The sequence below is a fragment of the Dipodomys spectabilis genome, unplaced genomic scaffold, assembly GCF_019054845.1.
Source record: "Dipodomys spectabilis isolate Male_0828 unplaced genomic scaffold, ASM1905484v1 ptg000159l, whole genome shotgun sequence".
NCBI classification, from domain to species: domain Eukaryota; kingdom Metazoa; phylum Chordata; class Mammalia; order Rodentia; family Heteromyidae; genus Dipodomys; species Dipodomys spectabilis.
The window spans coordinates 1,479,051-1,487,498 of NW_024870836.1; the positions used below are offsets into that span (position 1 = coordinate 1,479,051).

Below are 8,448 nucleotides of genomic sequence, written 5' to 3' on the forward strand. Positions count from 1 at the left end.
TTATTTTCTTGGCCAGGAAATCAGCAAGACCTCAGTCAGCATTTCTCACATAGGAATTTTCACATGGGTCAGTTAAATATATATGTAGAGTCCAATTTTTTGAGGACTCACTCATCTGCCTACAAATTCATGCTGGTTGTTGGAAAAAGAGCTCAAGTAAGGATGCCATTTAAAGCCTTATAACTTTACTCTTTACCAGGGTATTCTCCTGCTAAATTGGTGGTTGAAAGTGTCTACACGAGGACAATCCTTGAGGAGCAGGGAGACACCATATGACATACTTACTGAGGTTTCCAAGTGACTTGCTATCATTTGTACTGCATTTTGTAAGTCAAATCTCTCTAAAACTACCAGTTTTAAGAGATAAGAGGAGTGGTAAATGAACTCTTAGAGACAAATACATCTTCAGCATATATTGTTTCTAGTATTCAGTTTAAGGCATATTCAACAACTGGTGAAACTTGTGTTGGCTGTAATTATGTGTCTTTCTCCATGTGTGCATGTATACGTGTGTATATATATGTGTGTGAATAGTAACATACATGCTTACATTATGGCTTATATCATCATTTATTCCTTGCTATCAAATAAAGTAAGGAATCCCTAAAGTTTTAACAGAAACTGTATAGTTAAAGTCTTAACTCTTCACTCTGCTTCTTTACACAAAGACTTTGCAACTTCTCATTAATAAAGTTTCCATAAACTCTGAAATGTAAATACTTAGTACTTAATGTCTGTTACCATAAATATTAAATACTTTATAGAAAAGTTTTATACCTGCCAAACGGTCCTATTTTGGGCATATATAAGCAAATTCCCAAAATTAAGCATATTTAAAACCTTAAAACTTTTAACAAACCTAAACACTTGCTGCAATATTCATTTTGACAGGTGCCTTGTATAGAATAATTGAATTCCTCCTCCTACACATCTCTTGAACTACAAATATCTGGAATTATTTTGTTTTTGGCATGTCTATCTTGATTTTATTCCTAAATGTGTGCTTATGTAAGAAATATATGATTCTAAAATTTCACAACAATTCTTTTGAACTTAATTTTGTTGAATTGTCTAGTTTAATAAAATCAATAAAAATTATACTTTATATATAAAAAATGTTCTGTGCTCAATTTAGCATCACAAACACTAACATTGGAATAATACAAAGAAGATTAGCATGCCCCCTGCACAAGTATGTCATGAAAATTTGTGTAGCATTCCATATTTTTACAACAACAGATGCTGAAAGTTGTGTGGTCACAAGGGAATCGTACTGCATTCTTGGTGGGAGTGTATACTTGTTCAAATACTTTGGAAAGCAGTATGGAAGTTCCTCAAAAGACTCTACATAAAACTCCCGTATGACACAGTAATCCCACTTTTGGGGATGTACCCAAATGATCATAAACAAGACCATACTAAAACTACCAGCACAACTATGTTGATTGCAACATTATTTATGATAGCTAAGATATGAATCCAAACCAAATGCCCCCATTAGATGAATGGATCAAGAAAATATGGTATATTTACACAATGGAATTCTATGCCTCCATCAGAAAGAATGACATCGCCCAATTTGTTAGGAAATGGAAAAACTTGGAAAAAAATTTATTGACTGAAGTAAGCCAAGTCCAAAGAAACATAGGTCCCATGATTTCCCTTATTTTCAATAACAAATGTATGTCTGGGATAAGCAGAAAAGTTCAAAAGATATGTGCATATAACCAGATAAAATGATGTTAAAGAAATTGAACCCCAAAATAGGGACACAAGTGGTTTTTTGTTTCTTGCTATTGTTTCTCAGGTACTTATAATGTGTGATGTCAATTTTTTGTTTTTTTGTATGTTTCTCCCCACGATATAACCCCTGTTTTCTCTGTATTTGAAGTTGATGCACTTACATCTTGTATGTATGCTTCTCTAATTTGGGGAGGGGAAGGGAAAAAATGCTCAAATAGGGATACAGGTTGACCCATTGTAACAATGAGATGCACAAGACACTATGTTGAAAAATGAACTTTACAATATAAAGGAGGAGGTAACAATGCTTGTTAGGAAATGTACTAGTTTCCTTGTCCTTGTAAATGTGACCCCTGTGCACAGTATTATTACAATAAAGAACATATAAAAATGTTCTGAGATGGAAGAGTTTATTTCCTGTATTTTACCCATATAATATCGTTAACAAAGAAATTAATGCAGAACACTGATATGACGGTAATTTGAATAAATGTGTGTGTGTGTGAGTAAGGCAGCGCTCAAGGAAACACGCGCGTGCATGTGAACACACGCCATACATGTATATTGGCGTGCTCAGAGTTTAAAATCAGGGCTTCAAGGTCTTGCTAGGCCTTTCCTATCTAGATTGGTGAGCTACTATATAAGCTACATCTCAATTCATGGCTCTTTGCTAGTTCATTAAACATTTTGAAAAATAATTTCATGAAGTTTTTTTTTTTTTGGTCCTGATTGGCTCCCAAGTGTTATCCACAGAAATCAGACTCCAGAGCAAATATTCAGAGTAGATAGGATTATAGGTGTGACCAGCCAGCACAAGGCTTTTAGAACAATTTTAAAAAATAAAAGAAAATTTACTTCATGGGGGCCTGTTTTATCATCTCCTAATTTGAAAGCCTTTTGAAGTGAGTATATGTCAGTTTGGGGATTGTTAAAAGATAGTAAGTGATGATATTTAAAAGTTTTAGTACTTTTTAAAAATGAAACTGGAACTGTGTGACAGAAGAAATTTGGCTGTCTTCGGACCTCAATTTGTAAGCTCAGCTCTGTGTATGATAACCCAATGTCACCAACACATTCTGTGTTGAAGACAAAATGTGATAGAAAACAATCACCAAGGGCAATATTTGCTATGCTATTATTTCTTGGACAAAATGAATATTGAATTGAGAGTGTAAGAGAATGGAGAGATTTTACCCACCTTTTTGGTATTACTGAAAGACTTTTGGAAACTTTGACTCATTTCCTTCCTCACTGTGTGTGTCTTTGGGCCATGCACTTAGTGTCTTTAACTACAATTTTTCCCAACACTACAATGGTAATAACATTAGCATTATAGCGAATGTTATCTTAAGAATTAAGAGAATAAGACTTGTGAAACACTTAACATAAACCTATGAATGAGCTTTGAGTTTAGCCAGCATTCTTTTTAAATACCAAATAGAATATGATAAGTAATACAAAAACCATTACATGTAGTGTGAGCAACCAGAAGTAATATCTATTGACCATGCTTTGCTTCCAAGGAAGCCAGATGGATAACTTCTCATGCTGTAAAAGAAACTGGTTATCTTATGTCATGATAATGTAAAAGTATCAGGGTCAGAACGATGAAGAAATGTTGTAGACAGAGGTGAAATCCATATGAAAATGTGCAAAACTGATAGAACATAAAAGTATCTGAGCAGTATATTGTGTTTTACATCATTTAAGTTACATCGCAAAGATAAGGAAGACCTAGAAGAATAAATTGTCTTTTTGATATTCTATCATAGGTCCTTAGAAGGATCAACACTTTCCTCATTCTTGTAGAGGCATCATCAGATGAGGGGAAATATATTTTTTGTTTGCTTCCTTCCAGTTATTCTTCAGTTTGAAATCTGAACTACATGAAACTGAAAGAAACCAAGTGAAATTAGTCATGCAGCCTTTGGAAAGAACAAAGTAAAATAAATAAATTATATATAGTCTTGTAAAAGGTCTAACTAAATTGAGTTATATAGTCTCAAGCCTCAACAGAAAATGATTTAAGCAATATCATGTTATTAAAAAAATTTTAAATGTTAGGAGCTGCTTAATTTTTTCCTTTCTACTACTTTGAATTAATTATTGATTTGCTATAGAGAGATTAAAGATGAGATTAACAAGAAACTTGATTAAAAATGGACAAAAATTCTGAATAGACATGTTTTCCAAAAAGCCCTGAAAATCTCCTGTGGATTTACAAATTTGTATTTAATAAAACGTCTATGTTGGCTGAATGCTTTGTGAGCAGAAGTCATTAGAGAAATGCAATTCAAAATTACTATAATACTACTTTGTAACTATTATAACTCTTATCAAAAATATCCAAGGACCCAGGTGTGGTGGTAAAGGCTGGTAATTCCAAGTGATTGGAGGTTGGAGTAAAAGGATTTGAGTCTAAGGCCAGTCTTGGGTACTGCACACAGTAAAAACCTACCCTTTAAAAAAACTCAAAAGGTAATAATGTTGGCTGGCGACACTGTGGAGAAAAGGAAATTTTCTATACTCTTAGTCAAAATACAGGTTAGTGTTCTCATTGTAGAAAGTAGTATGCAGTTTTCTAAAGAAATCCTGGGCTGGGAAGGTGGCTCAGTGGTAGAGCGCTTGCTTTGCATGGTCGAGGCCCTGTGTTTGATTCCTCAGTACCACATAAGCAAAAAGGAAAAAGCCGGAAGTGGCGCTGTGGCTCAAGTGGTAGAGCGCTAGCCTTGGGCTGAAGAGCTGAGGGAAAGCTCCCAGGCCCAGAGTTCAGGCCCCACTACCAGACCCCCCCCCAAAAAAAAAAAAAAGAAATCCTAAGTTGAAATATCATCTGACCCACCAATCATGTGAATATTTCTCTCTGGGTAACTCATAAATATATCTGTAGTTCATTGTTATTCACATTATTCACAACAACAGCCAAGATATAAATCGAAGTCTAGTGTTCAACTACAAACTAATAAAGCAACTGTGGTACATGCACAAATATCTTTTTCTGTTGAAACCAAAGTAAATTTTTTTATTATTTTCCTGTCTCTATGTGATTAACCTCCAAATAAGAAATCCAGATAATGATTTAATTTAGCCAATACTATTTATTGAGTATAAGGACCTTCTACTCTCTACATTCTTCACACTAAGATCACTAAATATGATGAGTCTGAAACAATTAGTCTCTTGTTGACCTATGTTAATATTCTTTACAATGTGAGTGAAATGTTTAAAAAGTATCACTTGTTTTAGCTTAATTTCTCTGAAGAGACCATAAATGATATTATCAAAGCTTAAAAATGATTTTATTTAAAATTTAGAATTCAGGAAATGGTTTAGATCATTCTGGTTACTGTAGCCCGCACTACAACCTCATGAGAAAATTTATATTGATGAAGCAAAAATCTGAGGTTAGACATTTATGAATAAAAAAATCATGTCATTCTGAATATGTAGAGCTACATAACAAACATAGAAAATTTAGCTTTTAAATACCTGAATATGCTAGTACATTTAATTGCAGGGTAAGTACTTATTCTGAAAGGAGATAAAATTGCACTTATTTTGAAATGTAAACCTAAGTATTTATTTGAATAAAAGACAATGTTTAAAATATCACTCATTCAAGAAACAAGATGTATATTTAGTTGTTTTTCATGCCAATTATGTTCTCTAAACTTACTACAAATACTAGATTAGTAAACTTAATTCATTGCTTTGTAGGGAAATAGCAATTCCGTTTCTTAAAACTCATGACAAAAACTTTTTCTCAAACAATTGCTAAGTAAGTGTTTTATATTTTTTGTCAAGGAATTTTATTCGATAAATTTTTATTCATTAAGTTAACTAATTGGCAAACAATACAAATTATGCATGGACAAAGTTTATCTAACACGAGTTTGTTGTTTTTTTTTTCAGAAGACAGAACATGGCTCTCTTAAAGAACACTAGAAGGCAGTGTGTTCTTTATTAATTTTTAGTTATTGTGTTAATAGATATTAATTGTCAGAAGTGACAATTCCATAATATATTTAACATATTTGATTATACTCCCTCTATATCCTTCTCATTACTCCTTCCTCCAAAGGTATTCTGTTTTTCACATAAAATTACAACTTTATATATGCGCATATAAACTAATTTGGAAGATTTAAGCTAAACTGCAAGTTAATTCAAGATATACATTGAATTAATAGGATGAATAAAAACCCAAATATTTTTTGTTAACGTTTGAATTGAGCTATCATTATTATTATGGTTATGGTTAGGATCCCAAACAGAATTAGAATTAGGATTAGAGAAATAGAAAATTTAGGTTCATCACAGGATGACCCATTGCAACAATGATACTCACATGACACTATGTTGAAAATAAAGTTTACACCAGGGGAGGGAGGGGTAAGGGAAGTGGGGAGGGATGGAATAGTGGGAGAACAAGAAAGAAGTGGGTAACAATGCTCAACAAGAAACGTACTCCTTACCTTACACATGTAACTAATCCCTCTTTAAAGCATCTTTTCAACAAAATAAAATTTTTAAAAAATAATGAACAATAAAACCTGACAAGAAATAGAAAAACACTTAAAATTTATGTTCAAAATGCAAGTAAAATTTAGACCTCCATGCTGAGCAAGAGTTGGGATAAATATGAAAAAGTGGCTTGTTATTAACATGATGATTCAGTTATATGTATGCTTAGGATTAGGCAAGGTGTGCCAGTTAGAGCGGATTAGGATGAGAAAAACATGTAAGACATTGTGTAAAACTGCCACATATTTTAAGAGGAATGAATGGCAAGAATGAATGAAACCAGTCTGTGTTACTTTAAACATTCAAATAAAATTTGGTTTAAAGTGTGAGGTACATTTTTGTTCCGGTTAGGTTTAGGGAAGGATAAGCTTTAAGGTAAATTTTAGTTTTCCAATAAGAAATAGAAGCCAAAAAAATGTATGATTGAATAGAATCTAGACAATTTTCCTTACATTAGCCATTTGGTGTTAAATCAGAATGTGATTTGGATTAGGTTTCTGGTTAACCGGGTTTGAGGATAGAGTAAGAAACGGGTTAAACTAGTGGCTCATGTCTATTATCCAAGGTACTCAGGAAGCTGTTTTTGAGGATCGCAGTTCAAAGGTAGCCCAGGCAGGAAATTTCATCGGACTTTTATCTCAAATTAACCACCATAAAACACAAAAGAGGTGCTGTGAGCTAAAGAACTCAGGGGTCATGCCCTGGCCCAGAGTGCAAGCCCCACGACCGACAAAAAGAGAGAGAAAAAAAGAAATGTTAAATACTAAGTAAAGCTGAAACATTTTTTAGGTTCTAGGAATTCAGGAAAAGCTGGGATAATGGAAGTACAATGTATTTCAAAAAATCAGGGTTTGAGATCAATGGGTATTGATCTCTGAACTTGAAGCTGATCCCTGCCATCCAACAACATCACATTCTTGTGAATATCACTAGCTGGCCTCATGAGCATAGCAGCCAGCTGGGGCTCAGCTATCTGATGGCCTTGGACTCCAACAATGCAATCATTTCTGTGCACAGACTGAAAACTATCATAGGTAATTTTGATTTATTCCATTCTATTCTCAGCTAAATTCTATGTTCAGGTTTGTATGTTTTATGATCTCTTAAATATTAATTACTATTTTCCTACATTCTCAAAAGTAACATATATGTCTTACTCTAAAATTCATTCAAACATGCAAAAAATATTAATGTAGTTGCTGTCCACCTATGGCTCATATTTTAAAACCTGGCTACTTTAGAGGTAAAAATCAGAGGATCCTGGTTTAAAGCAGCCTATGCAGAAAAATCTGAGATATTTCTCCAATTGAGAAACCAAAATCCAGAAGTGGAGATGTAGCTCTCATTGTAGAGTGTCAGCTTTGAGCAAAAAGACTAAACAGGAATATTAGGTCTACTTCTGACTCCATTATTTACTCATGGAAAAAACACACACACACAAACACATAATCTGCATTCTCTTTGACTCCCCTTCTTGAGCAGTGTTCAATGCCATTAACTTAATGCGTGTTTTCTCCAAATTACTATGGTAGGGAATAAACTACATTTGCATTTATGATAATGCACTTTTTGTACTTTTTGTTTTGCAGTTTTTTTGTACTTATGTGAGAGAACAGTGTTTTGTGAAGACTAAACAGAAATCAATGTGTCAGTAAATCGGTAGGTGACAGACTGAAAAATACAGATAATACCACTTGAAATTTTATTTCTCCAGATTTAAATATATATACATATACATGTTTTCAAATTTTCTGCCAAGATTTTCTTTCCATTAAAAATAATCTATTTTTTTCATTATATAAATTTAACATATTGTATGTCTCAGAGTAGATTTATATTTACAGAATTTCTTTCCTTGGAGACAAGATTGTGCAGTGTAAATCTGGCTTTCCGCAACTCCTACTTCTGTCTGGCATTACCATGTGGTAGTATAGTACCATATCCAGCTATATTATTTACATTTTTTACATTAGAATATTAATATGAACAGCTTTAAGCCACATATCTTCATGAGTATGAATGAATTTCTTGCAAAAATTATTATAGAGTTACTGAGTGAAGCCAATTATGGTAGACATGCCTCTAATCACAGCACCCAGGAGGACTGTAAGCTTAAGAGCAACCTGAGCTACACAGCAAGTCCCTTTGAAAACAAAACAAAACAACAACTTGTGAGCTTGG

At 33.3% G+C, this 8,448-nt stretch overlaps 1 non-coding gene across 1 annotated transcript; it reads left to right on the forward strand.

The window, feature by feature from the left end:
* Positions 1-1,122: 1,122 nt before the first annotated feature.
* Positions 1,123-1,229, forward strand: LOC122119032. Its single transcript, XR_006149501.1, has one exon. It is a non-coding gene; the product is annotated as a U6 spliceosomal RNA (small nuclear RNA).
* The last annotated feature ends 7,219 nt before the right edge of the window (positions 1,230-8,448 follow it).